The sequence below is a fragment of the Lissotriton vulgaris genome, unplaced genomic scaffold (assembly GCF_964263255.1).
Source record: "Lissotriton vulgaris unplaced genomic scaffold, aLisVul1.2 SCAFFOLD_756, whole genome shotgun sequence".
NCBI classification, from domain to species: Eukaryota; Metazoa; Chordata; class Amphibia; order Caudata; family Salamandridae; genus Lissotriton; species Lissotriton vulgaris.
The window spans coordinates 306,975-329,640 of NW_028251774.1; positions in this window are offsets into that span (position 1 = coordinate 306,975).

A 22,666-nucleotide genomic window follows, 5' to 3' on the forward strand; every position below is an offset into this window, starting at 1 on the left:
AGAATATCGATTTAAGGTTAGTAATATTGATGTTAGCAATATTGAATTGATTAATATCATTTACAAAAGTATTGTTTTTATTAATATAGTTTTTAAATTATTTTTATGTATTTTAGTATATATTTTAATTGTATATGTTATAAATTGATTCTATAATTGTTAATGTTTTTAAATATAGTTTTTAAATGTTTAGTAGTTTTGAAACTTAAGATCATTTTTTGTGATTCTTAGTACTGTAGCGGGTTATGGGATTTATAGGGGTATCGGGTGGGAAGTAAATTAATTGTAATTAATTATTAATTAATTATAATTATTAATAATTATTTATTGGTAATTAGTTATCTTGACTGTATAACAAAAAAAAATAAAGTTACCTTTCAGGTGCGGATCGTGGGTTCTGTGGGGGTAAAGGGTGGGAAGGAAATTATTTATAATGATCTAATAATGAATTTCTAATTAATATCAAATATTAAATTGATAATTATTTATGTTAATTGTATAATACATTTTTTTAAAGTTAAGTTTCGGTTGCGGGTTGTGGGTTTTTGTAGGGGTATAGGGTGGGATTAAATTAATTATAATAATAATAATATTATTAATCATGAATATATAAATAATATAAATAACTGAATTGGTTATGTAAATTGTGTCACTTTTTTTGTTTGGTGTGTGTTGTTGTTTTTGTATGGGTAAAGGATGTGTTGGAAATTAATTATGAGAATGAATAAATAATGTTAATTTTTAATAATTATTTAATGATTATTAATTATGTAACATTTGTAAATAAGATATTGTTTAAGGTATATATTAGGTGTGAGTGGTTGCATTTCTAGGGGTAAAGGGTAGGAAGTTAATTACATACAATTAATTTATTATTAGTTACTTATTAATAATAATTGTTTGATTGATAATTAAGTATGTACATTATGCAATTATGATCTTTTAAATATATATCCTAAGTGTGGCTTGTTCGTTTTGTATGGATAAAGGGTGGGAAGGCACTTAAATATAATAATGTTATTATTAGTTAATTATTATTATTTTGATAGGTATTCGATTATGTAAAATCTGTTAATATTACAACTTTAATAATTGGTTTTTGATGTGTGTTGTGTAGTTTCTAGAGGTATAGGGTAGACATTTATTTAAGTAATAACATATTTGAAAATAGTTAATTTTTTTCAAATTAAGTAATTTATTATTGTATGTGTTAATTGTGTTGTGCTTTTTAATTGTAAATAACATTGTATGTATTGGTTGTTATTATCTTTAGAATATAGTTTGGTATTTTAATTACTATATTATATGTATCAGTTTATGATATGTACTAAACATTGTAATTAATACATAATTTGTTTATTTAAAATATATATATAATATTTAAATATTAATATTTTTTGTTATTTAGAGTAGGTTTGACATGTTTTTATTTTCTTGTAAATGAATTAGTCTGTTTGTAATGTTGCACTGAGTGCAGTGGGAGTAGTAAATTTCACCCCTCCGCAATCCAACTCTTTGCCTACTGTTGCACTCACTGAAGTTGGAATAATACATTTACCACTCCGCAATTCAACACTACTGTTGAACTGACTGGAATGAGAATAGGAAACTTTACCCCTCTGCAATCCTTCACTGTCCCTACTGTTGCACTAACAGGAGTGGGAATAGTTAACTTTAGCTCTCCACAATCGGACACTTACCTTACTGTTGCACTAACTGAAGTGGGAATAGTAAATTTTAACACTAAGCAAACCAACACTTTCCCTACTGGTGCACTGACTGGAGTGGTAATAGTAAACTTTACCCCTCTGCAATCCTTCACTTTCCCCACTGTTGCACTGACTGGAGTTGGCATTGTAAACTTTACACCTCCGCAATCGAACACTTACCCTACTGTTGCACTGACTAGAGTGGAAATAGTGAACTTTACCCCTCCGTAATCCAACCCTTTTCTTACTGTTGCAGTGACTGGAGTAGGAATAGTAATTGCACCCCGATGCAATCCAACACTTTCCCCACTGTTGCATTTATTGGAATGGAATAGTAAATTTTGCCCCTCCGCAATCCAACAGTTTCACTACAGTTTCACTGACTGGAGTTGGAATAGTAAATTTTACCCCTCTGAAATCCAACACTTTCCCTACTGTTGCACTGCGTGGAGTGGTAATAGTACATTTTATCCCTCCTGAGTCCAACACTTTCCCTACTGTTTGGTATTCTTGGAGTGGGAATAGTATATGTGTTATTTGTAGAATTTTATACGTTAGTTTTTATTGTTTAAAGTTATATTATTATGTTTTTGTGTATTTAAAATAATAATTATGGATATTAATGTTTTTAATATCTAATATATGTAATATATTTTAGCAAATTGTAATTTTTTATGTTGTTTACTTTTTCATATGTAATTAAATTGGTGTTTTTAAAAATGTCTGTTATAGGGTATATTTATATTATATTATTATTTTAAAAATAAATGATTAGATTATGATATAATTAGTTTAATAATATTTTAATTAGATATATGCAAATAAATATGAATTAATATATGTGTGTTTTATTTTTAGAATTAAAGATAATAGTTATATTTATTTTAAAATTAGTTGAATATATTTAATTTGTATTATTTTAAAGTTTCTTTTTAATATACTTAATGTTTAATATTTATATATATTTTAAAAAAATGTTTTATCTCAATATTAGTGACAACAATATTTTTCATCCTATATTTTTGTCATTTACATTATAAAGATAGGATAAGGATATTTTTGACATCGATATTTCTGTCACAATAATTTTGTAGGATGATATTTTCAGTTTTGATATTTTGTCCCTGAATTATAGACAAGGAGTAAAAAGCCCATAGGTGATGAAATCATCAGTATATTGGACCTGTAAAATACCTGAGTGCTTTTGCTTGAGAGTGTCATCAAAGGGGCCTATTAGGATGGCGGGCGGACGTTCGTCAACCCGCCACCCTAGCGGTGCTGGGACCAGCCGCCAGTGGTGCAGCGGTCCCGCACCTGTAATTAGGATGCCACCGCCACGGTGGCATCCCCCAGCGACAACATTGTGGCGGGCAATGCTGTGGCTTCAGTGTGTGCATTTGCATGCACAACGTGGCAGGCACAGCGTGGTGCCTGCCACGTTGTGCATGCAAATGCTGGGGGTACCAAAGGTAACCCCATGTGCCCCCCCAGCCCCCAATGCCCCGCTACGGGCCCCCGCATGCAGTAACTGCATGCCTTTACATTGCGGCAACGCCGCCATGAAAAGGCACTTCCCCGCATGTATAGTAATATGGATGGCGGTGTCTTGCAGACACTGCCACCATATACAGGCCCTTTTTCGCCCGGTCGACTCCTTGACCGGCGGAAAACCGGTGGACGGTCTTCCCATCCATCGGGGTCCCCCCACCATACTAAAGTGGCAGGGGGAATGGGATGCGGGCGGAGGAGAATGTCGGGCGGATTGCCACCGCCATGCGGGCAGGTAGAGCTTAAAAAAGGGTCAGTGGTAGAATGGAAACCTTGTGGTACTTTTTGCTGTAAGCTGATTGGACTGGAAAAGCAAATGCCATTTTTGATCTGTTGAGATCAATTCAAGCATTATGCAAACCAATTCAGCACATCATGTTTAATGTCCATGTTTAATTTCCTGTAAGGATGTTGATGAGAGTGAAATGGGAATGGGTGATGATGTTGAAGCAGTAGCTAGGTTAAGGAAAACATGTACATGTGATTTTCCAGTGTCAAGCATGTTTAATACAGCTTTAAAAAAGTAGAGCAAGACAATCTCAGTGATATAGCTTGGACTGAAGCCCAATTGGAAACCATGAAATAGGTTATTGTCAGAAATGTGTTTTTAGATTTTGAGTCTTTGCATCTGTGAATGAACTTTGCAAGGAAAGGAAGCCCATAGACATGCCCGCAGATGAAAAGATCTCCATCATAAGGTAAGGATTTCTTTAGCATGGGAGAGACAATCCTATGGCAATCTGGAAACAATGCACCAGAATGCACCAAAGATGGTTCACTAGATTGGCCCAATAAAGTGGAACCTCCAACACAGATTTTTAGCAATGTCGATAGTAATGGGTTTGTGAAGTGTTTTGATCTTTCACCTTACTTATAGATTTCAAAAAATCCATATGTGAAATTTATTTGAATTGCTGCCATGCACCCATGGATCTCCTGTTGACATTGGGGGATCTTCATAGAGTTTGGAAGTTGAGGTAATAAGAACTTCATTGGATTTAACTTTCAAAATTGAAGAATGAGAAATGTGTTGGATTTAGCCTCAGAATATTTGGCTGTGAAGGAAGGGAAGAGATTATTGTCCAATTTTATGATCCCGGAGAGTTAACTGGATCTATTAATTAGCAGTGTGGATTAGTGATTTAATCTGAGTCACCTTAAAAATGCTCTCTTATATAGTCTCTTTGTTCTCTAGTATCATCCACTTTGGAGAAAGAAGGCAAGCGTCTTCCCATTTTCTCTAGCACTCTTAAAGATTTGATCTCTTTATAGTGTTCTGTAGAGTATAATCAAGTTTGAGTTTGGATATTTTCTTTTTCATTTTAGGTGTTAACTAATCTGAAAATTAATATATGCACCTATTGAATTGAGTAATGGTGGCATTACTATTTTGAGGGGACAAGATGGAAGGACAGATATTCAAGGCCATCAAAGGCAGAGCATTGAAGTCCATACTCTTAGGGCCTCATTATGATGTCGGGCAGAAAGCCACCTCCTGACAGTCGGATTCCTCTAGGCCGTGCCGGAACCCTTCCGACTGACTCGGTCGGTTTACAATCTGCTAAACCGATTACAATGTCTGTGGTCAGATTGCAAACTGCACCGTCTTTCTGAATTGGTTCCAACCGGCTCTCAGAGAATTTGTGTCGGTCGGAACCCCATCATACAGCTCTTCGGACAGTGTTTCAGACCGAGCTATTACGATGCCAGTTTTCAACAGCCTTTCTGAGTTGGCCTGTCTGACATGAAAAGGCTGTCACAAGCTGACTTTGGGGGACCCTGGCAGGCCCGCCTTCATCCTGAGGCCTCCAGTTTGGGCCCGAGGGGTACGTAAGGGACCCCCCTGTAAAACCTTGCACTGTGTGACAGGCACAATGGGGTGCCTGCGACAGGGTGCAGGGTTTTCCGCACACACCCCTTTTCCCCATATGAGCCTGTGTTGTTGGGTGAAACACAGGCTCCCATAGAAGTCAATGGGACATACCGAATAGTCACATTGTAATCGATCGGGGGGAACTGCCGACCGCAAGTTGGTCAGTTCTGATCCAAGACGGAGTCAGGCAGAAATGTTCCGCCCGACATCGTAATGAAGCCCATAGTCTCACATTCTCAGGTTATCTCCTTCTTTGGTTGGCCAACATTTTCCATATAACAATACCAAAGAGAAAAGTACCAGCAAAGAAACTGACATTGGTTAGATTTTTAAGTGAGAAAATCATTTTAGAGATTATTGAAACAATGGTGGATGCTTTGATATGGCTAGGCTAACAGCAGTGTTGAATTAGATATGTGCCCACTAAGTAAGAGGTAAATATACTGACAGCAGTGTCTTTCTGCAGGCTCTTCCCTCAGTAGAATGTACATTGTCCAGGCCACATGATTGATGACCTAGTTGTGGTTCTTCATTATCATAAAGAATACTTTTTCATTTCTTTGTCTGATTATCCAATGCACATTGCTATGTTACGAAGTACAGTGTCTGCTGCCATCATTTCACCAGAAGTCGAAGCAGAGTATTATAGCGCTTCACCACATTTGTTAAATCGTTTCAATAACTCCTCCTGTAAACTTGTGTACCGCACTTTAGTGACGTTGATTCCAAGTTTAAAGATTAAGGTGTGAAGTGGGAATTCATGGCCAAATGACATTTGCACTGTCATTTGTACCATATAAATATATTGATATATGCAATGTTTAAACATTTCTTATACCTAACATCACACAATGCATTTTCACACTCACCAACTAATACTTAGGTGGTTCTGTTTTCAGTGTTTTGTGTATTTCAGTACTGTTTTCTAAGTGTTTTAAAACACTTTGAAATCAGTGCCTACCAGTGTTAATTCAGCTGCCTAACCCCCAAAATAGACAAAACTGTGTTTTTCCAGTGTTTATAAAGTAGGTTGTGTTTTGCAGTGATTGTTATAAAGCACATATTTAATTTAAAGGTGACGTAATGCAGTGTATGTAGTGTCTTCCCATTGGCAGTGTGTCTAATGGACTTATGTTAGATCGTTTATGCATAGAAATTATGTATTGCAGTAACACTCACATCTCATTACTGTCTTTCGCACGTCAGGATGCTGTCTGGTTTACAGGACTATTAATGAATTACAATTCCTGGACAAAGTTGGGGGTCATTCACCTACCCCTGTAGGGGTGGTCAACCCTGCCAAAAGCATAGTACTGTGTGAAACCTTTAACATTTTAAACACCAGATTAATTTATAGCCCTACATTCCAAGGCACCTGAAACTTGATGTTTTAAGCATGCTCACCCCTTCTTTTGAACATTCTTTGCCTGACTACATTAAGGTGAGTCTACTGTTGTGTGGACATTGATAGCTGCCATGTGTCCTCATAGCAAATGTCTCACTTTAAGTAAGTCCTGAACTTTTAACAGACATCACATTGTATTCTGAGAGATTACATTTTGTGATTAAGTTGTAATAATGGGCTCAAAACCCCCAGCAGTAAAGCATATTTGTTTTAAAAGGCCAGGTTTAGCTGATGGTGTTACACATAACAGTGGGACACCTAGCAAGCTATCAGTTCAGTTCATAAGCTTTATTCGATTATTCAATAAACAATCATAAAAGCGCACAGAATTTAAAAGTGTCACATTAAAATTGTTACAAGGCAAAAGAATTACAATATATTACAAGAATTGGAACAACTCGAATAGACGCAATACCATGGACCACGCAACTAATTATACAGAAGGCAATGTTAATATTCCAGACTTTTTCTAGTGGACACTGATTTTAAAATAAAGGTTGCAGTAAAAAAGCAGATATCCGGGGTATTGAGTGCAAATAGTAATCCCAAGGCATTAGCAAATTTAAACACAGAGTATTTCTTAAAAAGGGGTTTGAGATAACAAATACGAAGGTGCATATACAGTGGACAAATTAGCATAAAGTGCAACGTGCTTTGTTTGGTGGTACCATCACACGGGCATGGCGTTGAAGTATAGGTTTTCATCCTTGGGAATGCCACCAGGTTATGAACAATGCCTAGTCTCAGCCTTGTAAGAACAAACTGATGTGACTGTTTGGTAATTGCTTTTAAATATTTAGGCATGCCATAACCTTCCTCCTTGTTGGATAAATAAAAAGCATGAGTTGTAAAATGGCTACATTGAACTCTACGCCTATTGGATTTGTTCCCCAAAAAAACACTTTTAACCTCCTGTTTAGGTATATTAATGGCACGTAGGGGGTCACTGTGAACATCCAAGTCAAAGATTTCCTTATAGGATGTTAAAACATATTTTAACCAGGGAATCTGGCGGACTTTGTCCAAGCGAAGACAGTCTTGAATTATTCGCCTGGTAAATCCAATTTTGTCCTTAGCCCAGATTGACCTCCATACCATGAGGGGTCTCAATCCTGTTAGGTCAGTCAAGTATTCCAACCCCACCTCTTTGTGAATCAGTTCGGTGGATGCCGAGGGGGGGAGACAGAGGAGTCTCTTAAGGAATAAGTTCTCTGCTACTTGCAGATCCCCTTGGTTGCAATGGCCCCACACTCCTGAGCCATAGAGGGCAATTGAAGCACATCTGTGCCGGTAGACATTCAACATATCAGGGATGCGACGACTGCCCAGTTTTGAAGCAAAACGAAATACTCCTGAGGACCCCTTACCCATCTTGGCCCACCTAGCAAGCTATCAATTCTGTTGGCATGTGGAAAGTCATGTGTCCTGTTTTCACTACTATCATATTTGCATGATGACAGCACTCTTTTCACAACACCTTGCCTTGAATGTTCTTTGGCAGTTGACACTCTAACAATACTGACTTGTTAGAAAATGATGCTGATATATCAATGTGTATTACCCATTCTGTGTCTGAGGTTAAATATGATAGTACAAATTGGCCACAATTCTTATGAGCCAACCATTTTACCAGTTAGTGAAATAATTCAACAATGTCAAAAGATCATGTATGATTTTAATATTCTCAGATTCTCGACTGTGTATAATGTAACACATCAACTCTAAAACATGCTTTTAAACCCCGTACATTTAATCCAAGCACACAAAACTGGAACAAAAAGAAACAGCAATGTTTTAGTGAATCCCTAAACAACAAAATTCAAGCAGAAAATAAAATCATGTTAGACCAGTGTTTCTTGCTGCTTCCTAGTATAACAAAGTTACATTGAGTTAGCCCTTTCAAGACAAAATACAAATTACTCTTTCACTCTCATTTTCCTTCTTTGAATGGCCTTTTATATTGCGCTTGTTTAGGTATGTATTAGTGTTTACATGTTCAGACTGATGAGGACTGTTCCCTTTCAGTGGTGTTTTATCAGTTATTATAGATTTAAACCTAAATAAGGGTAGACTAGTAATACTCTGTCTTCCATGTCTCCCTTTGCCAGATGTTTGTAAAACACATAGTCGGGAAACATGAGTCTTGAGCACTCCCTGGGTAACATGTGACAATGACTATAACAATATTTTCAGCATTACAGACACCCTGGATGTTAAGTGAATGCTTGCTTTTTTGTTTCTAAATATAAACTCAGCAGAGGGAGTACATGTCAGTGTGTGTGCCCCGTGTACCCACTAGGAAAGGCTGGAATTTTATAAGATTTCATTTTTGTATGTTGTAATACAGCAGGGGTATTTGGAACTTTTATATGTTCATTTATCTATGTTACACTCTATCTCGGAATGTTCTAAATACCTTTGAAACAGCACTCCATAAGATGCCTTCTGCTACTGCAGCACTACTTTGATAACTCTCTGATACCAGGAGATGTAAACCTCACCTCTGCCAGAATGGTGGGGCTGTTCTTAGTGTACCTCTGTAGCATACCTCAGCTCATCTATTAGATCAATCACAACAGCCTTATTAGTCTGTATCTGGCATAAACATCCTCCTTATCTGATCAAACAGGGAGTCATTGTCTAAAATATCTTTGATGTCTTCTCTTTCTGTGATTTAGTGCTCCCAGTGCATACCTCCTTACCACCATCACATTGCATGCAACCATTGTGAAAGTTTGTGTCACCTTTTAGTTGTTCTTTTATACCTTCCACCAGGTTACCACCTGCTTTCATGATTGCAAATTGTATGTGAAATGTGGCTGTTTTGCAAATATACTTAGTTTGTGAATCTTTGCTTCATTGGAATACTGAATAGTAAAATAACAAATCACATTTAGGAAATTGTAAAATATCTCACTTTCATGAGATTTCTCAATAATGGTGTTCACTATAGGTTTTTTTATGATTCCATTTATTATTCACTTTGGTACATTGCCCACCCTTAAAATACCTTTTGCAAACTGGTTTGCGACTAGTTAAACCCCCATGAGCAGCTGAGCCAGAAGGCCTACTGATACCCCTCTCACCGCTCTCTCTGACTGGGATCAGTTAGCTACAAACGGGATCGGCGTTGCCAGATTTTTGGCTGGGAGTTTAGGCTGTGTAATGTGTATGGTGAGGTTAACTAGTTCGAAGCTGCAGTACTCTGTAACCTGTGGCATACTGATCTCTTTCTGTCTTTTCTACCTTATAATACTCGCCTGAGAGTATACCGGACCTCTGCAAGTGTTTTTTATGATTGTATTGTATCACCCGTAAAAACCCAATAACATTTTTTAAAAAGGAATCAGTATTTTCCGTACATCAGGTCCCAAATCTGAAAATTTAAACAAGAACAGGTCACCAGCTGTAAAGTAGAACACTTCATTCTTAAGTTGCAGACTACAGTAAAGACACCTAGTGCAATTTGCCAATACCCTAGGTTCCACAAAAAGTCACTCTGACATGGCAGCTTATAGAGATGCAATCCACAGTAATATTCCAAGATATCGTAACATTTTATATCAGGATGACAGTGCTGGAAAAAACTTTTAGGACCTTGTCATCCTTTTATTAGAAGCGCCCTAGAATTCCTGATAAGGCCAGCAAACTGTGGGAAAGAATGAGAAATTACTGAGTGAATCAGACCATAATTGCTGATTTTCATGGTACTTTCTCATTTCTCGGAGAGGGTTTTCAGGGTGCAATCCATTAATTCCAGGCCCCTGAGGATAACAGGCCCACCAGTATTCTAAGGATGTGAAATTAACACCCTTTGTAATGTGGGGACTCATAACGAGCTCTCTGAAGGAATTCATGCAAATAAAATCAGACACTCTACTGGTCATTAAATCCTTTCTCCAGTTGCAGATCCTCAAAACTCGGACCGAATACTCTTAAAACACTGGTAATTAGAAGCTGCAATGGTCATTAACTCTGGGATATAATGTTATTTCTGACAATTTAAATGCTCATCACGTATGAAAACAGTGACCTACCACCATTATTATTTGACCGCAACTAGGTCATGGATATGCTGCTGCTTCACCCTCTTGCAGGAACAGTGAGAGGTGGCAAGTCAGGCATAAGATTCTGGGCATTTTACATCCACTGAGGATCCTCAAAATTAGATTCTTTATTAGGGTATTCTGCCCTCATCAAATTTAAACACTATTAGAACATTGGAATGTTGGGAGCTCCATTGAAGACAATGGAGTGCTCCCTGCTTCTACTGGCTGGTAAAGGCCCGCAGACCAACACTCCAATGTTTGACAAAGACCTCTCGGAGCTTGAGGGGATTTAAATTCCCTCGAGGTTCGAGAAGCCTTTGTTTTATTTGTTAGAACATTCTGCCCTCTAGTGACAGAATGATCTAATAGGCTTATAGCCCTTCGTAGCAGGGCTACACCAGCTATTAAAGTCCCGTCCCTTGTTAAAGTCACTCACCTTCGGCTCAGGCCTTTAACGCAGAAGCGGGCCTTTATTAGCCGGTATAGCCAGCTACAGTAGGCTATAAAGCTATAATATGGCCGTCTGCAGCAGGCCATGAGCCCACATTACAACACTGGAATTATACTAGTAATCTGCAAGACAATCATGTGTAAGAGAATTATAAATGGTGTATGATCTTTGTCTCTCCATGTTCACAAGTGCATTTGGTCACTGGGTGGTTTTCTCTTATTCTTTAGCCTTTCCTCTGAGGGATAAGCCTGATGTCACATGCCTTCCTCTTTCCAAATGTTATGCCCTCGTCCCACATACAGACTGGGGGATGACATATAAAAACCATCCAGGTGGGATGATGTTTATAAAGCTGTATTCTAGCTCCTTCAGTTGCTGAATTATACCTTCAAATAAGGTATACAACTATGCATCGTTGTGCTCTATTTTATTTTTTCACCCAAATCTTAACAGTAAACTTGGATCAAAATAGACAGTGCTGTTCAGTACAATCCCAGCAGGGTCACAATATCTGAATCAATGCTTGAGCATATTTTAAAGTCTTCTGTTTAATGGTTTGCTTACTTCTAAGTAATCAATGTTTGTTTTTAGTCTTTTCTTTTAGGATCAATATTTACACCTCAGGGATCGAGGTAAAGCTATTGAACTTTTTAAATCCGTTAATGTAAAGCACTCATAATGTCATTGTAGTTTGTAAAAGACATTTATCTGCTCCAAGTTCATTTGCAACTCATTTGATACCAACCCTGCTTGGTGCTCTGTGTTTTTCTTGCAACTGAAGCTTAGAATGATTCATTTATGAAGACCCACAGGGCTCATATTTAGGGCACCATTTTCTACCAGCTTCTCTATGAATAATGTTCACTTATACAATAAAAACCCAGAGGATTTGCATGTCAATAAATAGTGTGTTAAATTTAGATGTGATGCATATTGTAAACATACTATACCATACATCTCCTGATCTTTAATGCAGAATGTTACATGTGCAGCTTTTGCCTTGTAACATGTTCAGAGAGCAGAAAGAGAACTAACTGGACCACCTGCGAGGGGAGTTTCCCTTGATTAATAATCTTTGTGTATCTTACTTGGGAGAGGACTTGCTTTTTTCAGGGGAGTTGATGATGAAAATAATTAAATAAAATTGATAAAACAAGCACTTAGGATTGTTACCAACTAGCTCACTGCAGCAGTACTCTCAGGGCCTGGATGCCTTGATGGGTGATTACAGTTCTTAATTTGTAAATTGATGAGTGTCAGGGCTCTCATCAGGAAGCCACTGCAGCTTCTACCACACATTGCCCCTACTGTAGTGCCAATGATAGTAACAATACAACTACCAACCCTTACACTCCTACAAATGTGACAATCCAGATGGTTTCAGGGCCCCCAAAGCTATAAGAATGGCTTGGGCAGCAGGTAATAGAAATCTTAATGTATATTGAATTAATTATAAACTGTTGTTGTGGTCATCTGTATATTTGCCAGAACATGCCACCTTGTGGCAGAATGTCACAAGTTTCAGTGTTGACAATTAAGTGCAGGTGCTGAGCACCGGAAACCACCGGCTCAAATTAAGCACTGGTGAGTTGCTGTGATTAACACATCCAGATTGATTATATTCTCAATAGTGCTCTCACCTGAAGTTTGCATTATGATAAAACTCTTTAGAAGAATGAGTGCTGATGTGGGATTGAACCTAACTGCATAGTGAAGGGTGGCATATTTAGAGAGAGTACTCTTAGGCGGATAAAGTTTGAGGGTTGCTGGCATAGATGTCAACAAGGGGGATCCTGGAGTTGCCACTGAAAAAGTAAGTACACTTTATTTGTATCCGTTAATAAAAACACTTGCAATGAATATGTGCATAACATTTGAGTTAAAAATCGACAATTTAAAAGAATGAACAAAATAGTAAGAAATATCAAAGTATCTCTGTGTACAGCCAGCTGAGTAGTGCTGGGGACCAAGTACATACCAAGTGAAAAGGAAATGTCAAACAGATGTGCAAATAAATATTTCAAGCCCTCACATAGTTTGATTAGCAGCTTCAAGAAGATGACTGTGCATATTGATAGCAACACAAACATAAAAACACAAGATACATAAAACACTTTTATAAAGTCATGCGGTGCGGGATACCCTAAGATTATGATATGATTCCTGTCCCTGACTAGCAGCTGGCCACTAAAACAAGAGCTGCGTTTTTAGTCACTCATTGTCACAGTCGGGTGGGTGGTACTGGTGGCCTGTACAGACCAAATGAGAAAGAAGCATCAAGCAGGTGTACGTATAAGTATGTAAAGATCCTGCTTACATTGACAAACAGCTTAGAAAAAAGGTGGCTTTGCAAATCTCAACACCATAAGGGTGAATATACCAGCTTCATAAAGCACGCTTATAATGTCACATGGGGGCAGGGTATCCTGAGGGGGTAAAGTGAGTCCTCTCCCTGGCTAGCAGCCTGGTCTCTGGAGCAGAAATGGGGGTTTATTCTCAAATTATCTGTAGTAAACTACATCTCTACTATTTCCCACTGTAATGCTCTGTTGGAATGTACCATGACATCATAGAATGCCTGCACTGAGCCATGCTCCACGCTTTTTCTAGATTTTTTACTTTTTGTTCGAATCTGATTAAGTATTTTGCAAACCCACAGGTCAGTGTGGGGTCATCAGGTTGTAGGCAGGCTATGACCGACTGCCTGCATGTGCAAATCATGTCGTTTTTTAGTGTACTTTTGAGAAGGCGAATCCTGCCGGTTGCAATTTTAGGACAGATGCTTATAAGGAAAGTAGGAACATCCCTGCTTGAACCACACAGACGACAGCTTCTGCAACCAGTGTGCTGCCATGGAAAAGGGGGGGGGGTAGAACCCAAGCACTGTAGCACCTTTAGTTTGCAAAATAATGGATATGTGTAAGCCAGTTATTTTGCCCCCTTCAGCTGGGCATGACTGTTGATCAACATTCAAGCGTGCTATCTTTTCACAATCTCATCTTTATCCTTCAATATGGAGAGTTTAGCCATTGTGGTATTAACTGTGGGCCTCATTTATTAAAAGTGTTGCATTGCTGCGCTAGGACAGCGATGCAACATTTTTCACTCCGCCCTCCTTGCGATGCCATGGATGCGCTTTATTCACTGTATGGCGGGCGGTCCATGTCGCAAGTATTGACAGATGCACCAGGAATCCTGACGTATCTGTCGGCGCAAAACTCACGCAGTGCTGGAGTTGTGTCATAAGCATGACGCAACTCCAGCAATGCATGGGGGAGGCCTATACCTATCGCATTGCGTCGCCCTAATGCCTGTTATGAGGCAGGCGTAAGGTTTTGACGCAGTGATGTCCTAGAAGTGGAGCAGTAAAATCTGATAGATTTCACTGCGCCACTTCTACAAGGCTTTCTTGCAGAGGAACGCCCACCCTGCATACATTATACCTGACACAGGTATAATGTGGCACAGGGGTTAACAAGGTGAACTATCTGCCTAGATGCACCACTTTGTAAATATGGTGCAACGTGGCGCATTATTTTTGCTGCTGCTGTGTCTCAAAAAGGGATGAAACGGTGGTGTAAAAGTGTCGCAAGAGACTTATAAATAAGCCCCTGTGTTTTTTAAATATGGCGTATGTAACTGGCAGCTCCCATAAAATACCAAGTTGTAAAATTTGCTAGAGATTGATCTAAATACTCTTTGAATCTACTGATGTTAATACTGTCGGTGTTGTAAGTCTAAGGCCCTGATTCACAAAGGTAAACTGAGACGAAAGTCTAACTTTATGACTTTTTATATTCACAAAGGACATTTACGAGTAGGAAAGTTAAACATTTGTCTCTGTTAAACGCAAGATTAGGTCTTAAGTTTAACTGAGACCAAAACGTTAAACTTACGACCAAAACTTAAGTTTAACTGAGACAAAAGTCTAACTTTACTACCCGTAAAGGGCCTCTGTGAATTTCCAAAGTCGTAAAATTAGACTTCCGTCTCAGTTTACCTTTGTGAATCAGGCCCTAAATGTTTTAGCTTAAAGCAACACTTTACTGTTGCTCCCTGCCTACTGATTCAATTCCTCAAATACCAAACTCCTAGTGTTCCTGGCCTCGAAGGAGCTCTAGGTTAGGCTAAAGACTTGCCTTTATACCTTCACCTGGAGTTTATCCAATATGGCGGTATCACAACCATAAAGAGCCTCACTGCTGTAAGTTAAAGTTGGCAAAACCTTTGTTGCCATTACCTTCAGTAATGGATTGAGTGTTGGGTCATCCACTCTTTTGTATAGGGCATTAAAGGCTGTAATTAAGGCACAACTTTTGTTGGTTATTGCTTGCAGCTGTTGCTTGAAAGTTTCCATATCATCCTGAAGAACTCCTGAGTATTTATATTCTTTTACTAGACCTAAGGTATGCTTGCCTGCCTTGCTAACTGTCATCACCTTCAATTTATGTTTGTTGATAACTAAATCATTTTGAGTGGCATGCAATTGCAGGGCATTTATCAGCACAGAACCACGTCGTCTGTGAGGATTAAATAATTCAATGCAAACGTTGCGAGGGGCATGAACATTAGTCGCGTCAAGGTTTCAAAGAGATTGGCCATAAAAAGATTGAAGAGGTAAGGTGCCAGCATGAATCCCTGTTTTAAACCTTTTTGTGTGTAAATTTTTCTTGCCAGAAGAGAGCGATTTCAACTTTGATCTGCACCCAGGTACAGATGTGGAGTTGTTTTATAATGAGGTGAGGAGGGATGGTCCAGGCCCTGAGCTACCTTCAGAGATTTGCTCGGTTTACACAGTCAAAGGCTGCGTTATAATAGATGAAGCAGAGATAAGTCGTGCAATGCTGCTTTTCCATTTGGCTAAGTAAAATTGACAAGGCCAATATATTTGTGAGAGTACCGGAACCTCTTCTAAAACCAATTTGAGGTGATGTAATTATCTGTTTTGACTCTGCCCGTGGGGTCAAATTCTGTAGTACAAATGTTGCAAAGTATTTTGCTTCATTGTCTAATGGAGTGATAAGATGATAATTCTCTGATTAGTTCTTATCACCCCCTTGGTAGATTGGAGAAAAGACTGCACCTCGCCATGAGCTGGGTATATTTCCATTGAGTTTTACATTAGAATATAATTTCTGTCCCAGTACTGAGGGTCAATTTTGTACATAGCCTGGAGTGCCCCACTGAGCCCAAGGCTGCTGTTTCTCTTTCCTATTTCAGTTACCCTTGAAATTTCTTGTTCAAAGGTACATGCTTGTTCTGGATTGGGAGCAGTAAAAAAGACTGTGCCTACAGGAGGTTCATCTTGTGATGAAAAGACTTTATAAGGAGGCAGGGAGGGCTGTGGGCCCTGGAGAGCCCTGATTCTTCAGCTGAATTTACAGCTTTGAAATAGTCCTTAACTGTTTGGAAGGGGCATTCGGTTCTGGCCCTCTACTATGAAGAGCTGAACGCTCTGACAGTAACAGTATGAGGTAAACCTCCTTGGACTTTATAGTTGGTAGATCTTTTGGTGGCGAGAAATGTTTTTGAAGGAAAGCCGCCCAGCTCTCTTCCCTGATTGTGATGTTACTCAGGGCCTGCAGTTGTTGGTTTAAGTTATTTATAGTGGTCTAAAAATTCCTGGAACTTGATTGCTGGCTGTCATAGTACAGCTATGCCCAAAACTTGTCAATGTCCCTTTTGCTATCAGACAAGATCGACTTCCTATATTCTTTTCTAGTAATACTTAACATCTCTAGGTTATTTCTTGTTTTATGGTGTTCCATTCGAAAAACCCTCAGTGCCTGGTTCAACTTCTTCTATGCTAAGCTGCAGACTAGTGATTTTGGTTTTAGTGTTTGGCTATTTCCTAGGGGCTCCCCAGGTTTTATCCCAGAGACACCCTCTGTCTTGCAGTTGCAAGTTGCAAGTAGGTCAGTTGTGAATTATTGCCACTTTATTAGCTGGTCCAGATGTAGCCCCTCAATCTCTTCTATTACACCCTTGGCACTATCAGCAATCTTCTTTATTGATGTTTCTGACCATCTCAGTTTCTTAAAACTTATAGTGCATTCGGTGCTGAACATGGTGGGTCTGCTCTCAATGCGCTCTCTTCCCAGTTCTAGAGCCACTACTTGTGGATGGTGGTCCCTGTGTGAGGGTTCCGTAATTCAGAATGAGTGAATGGCAGTCTAAAGGGTAAGGGATGCAAAAGTATAATCGATTATAGACTATGACGTTGGGCCAAAGTAAGTGAGGTTTACCGGGCAATCAACAGGTAGTCTGCCATTGAGCACCCTCATCCAAAGATCTTCAATATCCAACACAAAGTTTTACCCACATTTATCTTTCTGTTTTTCTAGATTCAAAACTTGAGGCTGTATGTTCCAATTGATGTTCTGTCTGTTCAGAAAGTCATCATTAACTACAAGGCCTATAAGGTTCATATTAATAAAATCACCCATGAGGATACATTAGGGTTCTGGTGATCAATTCATGAGATTCAGAATGATTTATGTATTTTCTAGATGATTGTTTTTTGAATGAGAAGTTGGTTGAATACAAACATTGATTATGATTAAGGCCCATATATTTCTTGAACTGATAATGGATGTAATCAGAATACCAGAATCTCGTGCAGGTAGCATCTCGATCTGTTCTGCCAAAGACAGCGCAATATAAATGGTCACTCCCCCAGTGGGACGCCAATATTATTTAGTTTTTTCTGCGGCCACCAGAGGGATTCCCTTTCCCCCCCCCCAACAGCCTCGGGAGCTGGCGTAGAGCTTTCCCAGCTCCCCAGGCTGTTTCTGTGGTTTCCCTGAAATGATGATCAGCGCACACGTCACGCTGGCATCATTTCATATGCAGTTTCACTTTCTACGTGCTCAGGGGGCTGTCTCAGTCAAGGGAGGTATAGTTGGAAAGAGGAGAATCCCCCCTTTCCAATGGTACCCCTCCCTGGTGGATCCCTTCTTGGGGACCACCCCAAGAGGGTGATCCCTAAGCAGGGATCCACCCATTAGGCACCAGTGAAGGGGAGCGGTTCCTTGGGCAAGGGCCTTTGTTCCCCCCAAAATTAATTGGGCAAAATCAGTCTTTCTGCCCCCCCCCCCCAGTGGAGCATAAAGCCCAATAGATGCCAGGGATTTTTTTATTATTCAATTTAATGGTGGGAGTTGCCCAAGATGGGCAAGAAAGCCCACTAGAAGCCAGCGATTTAAAAAAAGAATTTGATTTAGGGGTGGCGGCTGCCCAAGATGGGTATGCCAAAACCCCCCACAGAGAAGGGCAGAAAGCACTCTAGGCAACAGGGATTCTATTTATGTATATAGGGGTTAGGGCTGCCCAATATGGGCATGCCAATGCCCCCAACCCCCAAACACATGTCATAGTCTTTCTACCCCCACCCCTGGAGGCATATGGGGGCAATAGACCCTTATCTGCCCACCCAGGGGGTGCAGAAAGCCCACTAGGCACCAGTGATTACTTTTGTTTTACGTAGGGTTGGGGACTGCTCAAAGTGGGCATGCCAATATCCCTACCCCCCCTAAAAAATAATCCACAGCCTTTCTGCACCCCCAGGAGGCAGATGGGGCAACAGCCCTGGATCTGCCGCCCGGGGGGGGGGGGGGGGGGGCAAAAGCCCACTAGGTACCAGGGATTGGTTTTTTTTATACATAGAGGTTGGGCTGCCCAAAATGGGCATGCCAATGCCCCAGCCCCCCAAAAAATTGACACAGCCTTTCTGCCTCCCCAGGAGGCAGATGGGGCAAAAGTCCCTTATCTGACCTCTGTAAAGGGGCAGAAAGCCCACTAGGCAACAGGGATTTTTTTTATATACGAGGGGGCTGCCAAGGATGAGCATGCTAATGACCCCACTGCCAAAAAAGGCCTTCTGCCCCCCCCGGAAGGTAGATCAGGGCAATAGCTCCTTATCTGCCCCCTTGGGGGTGGGGGGGCAGAAAGCCCACTATGCACCAGGAATATGTTTATAGGCATGCCATTGAGAAGCCCCATAGGCAAGGGTTGATCCCTTCTGTTTAGGCACACATTTTGGCTGTTTCAGTGATATTTTGATATTTCTATTCTCTGTGTGGACCTGCACTTGGCTAATGGTGTGGGTGGACTCGCTCTTGATGACGGTTTGTGTACATTGGTGCTTGCCTGGTGGTGTGCGTGGAGGGGTGCTTGGCTGGGGGTGTACGTGAATTGGAGCTTGGCTGGCTGTGTGCATGGAAGGTGCTTGGCTGCAGGTCCAGACTGACTGTAGCTGGCACAGGACATTTACCCAGTGGGCCGGAGGGCTATGGGTTGGCTTTCTGGCTGTGGAGGGCAGTTTTGTCACTGGGAGCTAGTTTTGCAGCAGTGCTGCAATATTGGGCCCCAGTAACAAAAGTGTGAGCGGTGCTTTTTACAAGCTCCCCCCTCCCAGGGCCGGTCGAGCAGCAATCTGCCAGGGCTGGTTGATGTTCCCAGTCCAGCCGTGCTTGGCTGGCGGTGTGCATGCATTTTGCTTGGCTGACTGTGTGCATTGATAGCATTTGGCTGGCGGTGTAAGTGGATAGCGCTTGGCTAGCGGTGTGTATGGATGGCGCTTGGCTGGCGGTGTGTGTGGATGGTGCTTGGCTGGCGGTGTGCGTGGATGGAGCTTGGCTGGTGTTGTGTGTGGATGGTGCTATTTGATACTGACTCTTGGCTGGCGGTATGACTTGCATCGATCCCCCAGCATTTTCTTACCCAGAATTCCCTGCAAACCTCAAATTTACTTACAAAGTCACATTTTCCTCACATTTCTGTGTGGTTTAGATGTAGAATCACCGCACAGGCACAAAGTTCCTATTACCTAGCATTCTCCTTGGTCTCCCTCAAGTTTACTGCTCTGCAATTGGTCTCAGCTGTAGCATACAATTAGAAAGTAGTAATGTCATTTATTACTTTTGGGTATCCATTGGTGGATACCTGTCAGGCATAAATGGAGGCTTTTTCTACTGTAAATGATAGGTCGAACATAAATTTGAAGAACACCAATTGCTACTTTGAGTGCTATTCTTATAATTTATTTATAAGGTCCACAAAGATACAGAACAATTTACTCAATTTGAAAGAAATAAAATGCTGGTCTTTCTGAAGCACTTTAAGCATCTTCTGTACTGACCAACAAGCTTCAGCTTAGCATCTATTTAGACTGGCCATCATTCGGATCTCATGAAACTATATTTATTGACGTGTATGGTATATTGTGCATTAATACACATATATTTGATATGGTATTTAACATGACTGGGTGATTATGTTTATCATACAAAATATAATAGCTTCATATGTGTGAGTTCAGAACCTCTTCCAGTCATTTCCTTCTGGGTGAATGTATACAAAGGTGTACTCGTTTAATGTTGTAAAGTCATAACATTCACTGCCCTGCCTGTTTTGTTATTTTTTTAAAGGTATTAGTGTCAAAATAAAAAGGACTATTTTAGTACGCTCAATAATAGAGGGTTGTATACTTCGTAACTGTCACAAGCAGCATTTGAGAATTACTACATGGATGTCATTGGTTACCCTCATGTCTTAAAGATTTGTTCTTTGCAACATTGTTTTAAGTCTCCTTGTTAACATGAGAGGAATGACACTGCTTAGCATCTATATATTCATTTATTCACCCCTTTCTTTTAAACAAATATAGCGCATATGATGCAAGCTGATAGAGTTATCACATTGATTACCTTGATAGTGATTGTTGATCTTTTTAGCAACTTCTCCAGGAGGCATGTTTGTTCTCTGCAGCGTTATGGCTTCTGCATACCCTCCACTTCATCGCCAGATGAAAGTGGAAAATAGCTGCACACTTATTCCACAATTCTGGACGTACTCTGTGTGTGCTATGATTATTCCAAATATATATTTGTATTTTACAAGCTATTAGTTGCTTATGATGTTGTGCTGAATCGTGCATATCGTTCTATCATTATTATTGCTCATGTTTGTATGTGTTGAAAGCCAGTTTGCATTCTTCTTGCATTATTTAAGTGCCTGAGCACCTGCTGGGCCATCACCAAACTGCAATGAGAATAGGCATCACAAGATTCTATCATTTTAAAAGATCTCTATAGCTATAATCAATCTCATTGTAAGCATACAGATTTCTATAATGCCTCTCATCAGTATGCATACACATTTGAAAACACTTTCCATTGTGAAAAATTAGGATCCCTAGTTTGTCTGCTCATTGAAAAATATTGATCTCATTTGCTATTGATTTATTAGTTAATTATACCATTTGCGGCTGTTGTTTGTAAATATATATGTGAATCAACACACTTTACATTATGTACATTTATTATTACTTTGAACTTTAAATCTAAAATAAAATACCCTTTAGAGTTTTTGTATTTTTAGCATTTTCTAATTTTTTTAAGTCTTTTCAAATATATTATTGTATGACATCATTTCATCGTATGTATGTTCTTTTTGCAGCAATATAATTAATAAGGCAAATATTAATAAAGTGATATGTTTAAAAGTAGGACACATAAACCATGAGGTTTTATGGTGCTGCACACGGAATTGGTCCAGGATGTAAGACGAGCCACCGTAGAAGTGGAAAAATATCAACACTAACAGACTTATTGGAGATGTCGGTGGCGGCAACCAGAGGAAAATGGAGGGTGTTTTAGCTTCCTTGATCACGTCCTGGAACAGGGACCTTGACAGCTAATATACAGAACTAGGATTCAGGAGACATTTGAAGCATAAGAAGTCTTTACTGCATATAGCACCACTGCGCTGAACTAGTGCACTTTAGGATTCTACTGAATAGAAGCATATTTGTTGAAATACTATTGTGGGTTTCCTACACATCTGTAGCTACAGTAACTGGTTTTGAACAGATGAGGCAGCTAATAAATCAAGAGCCTCACAGTAGGACCTAGAACCTATTTTAAGTTTTTCAAGATCAACTGTGTTAGTCTCGAATGTGTCTCACCTTAGAAGGAGCGAGGTGAATACATTTGTTAGGAGGGAAAAATTATTTACTGTCTGTCCTGAAGAAGGTCGTTCTATTTTGACATTCCATGCGTCAACGCCTACCTCTGTTAAATTTGAGGAACAATGTGTTATACATGAAAACAGGCTTAGATAACCTAATTGTTCCATTGATTCCTTCACATTAACAAAATAAATGAATAACTAATGTGTATGTCTTATGTATTGTCCCTCTTGTCACAGTGTATTCGTTATATACTGCGTCGCACTGTTTTAACTTTTGATTTTAGACTGTTTTAAATTGATGAATTTGATTTAATCGTATATTTTTATATGGTGAAAAATATTAAACATTGGTTAATAATTACAAATAACTGTTATGAATTGTCTTGTTGGTCCCCTTTGAGACGGGTATATTGGAATGTATGGAGTGCAAGAAGGGCAGTATGTAAGAGTTGAGTGAAGAGATTCCTCCAAGAGATTGTTTCTGATACTTATCTCAGCTGCACTGTTGACCTCAGACCCCATGAAAAGATTGTAGTCATGGTACATGAATACTTTTAAAGACTTTCTATGAATTTACAGGCTATGCTGTTATTGCTTCAGCTGAAGCAATAGAGAGTAGTCCGCAAAACGGGCACCTTGATAGGAAAGAAGCAAGTCAAA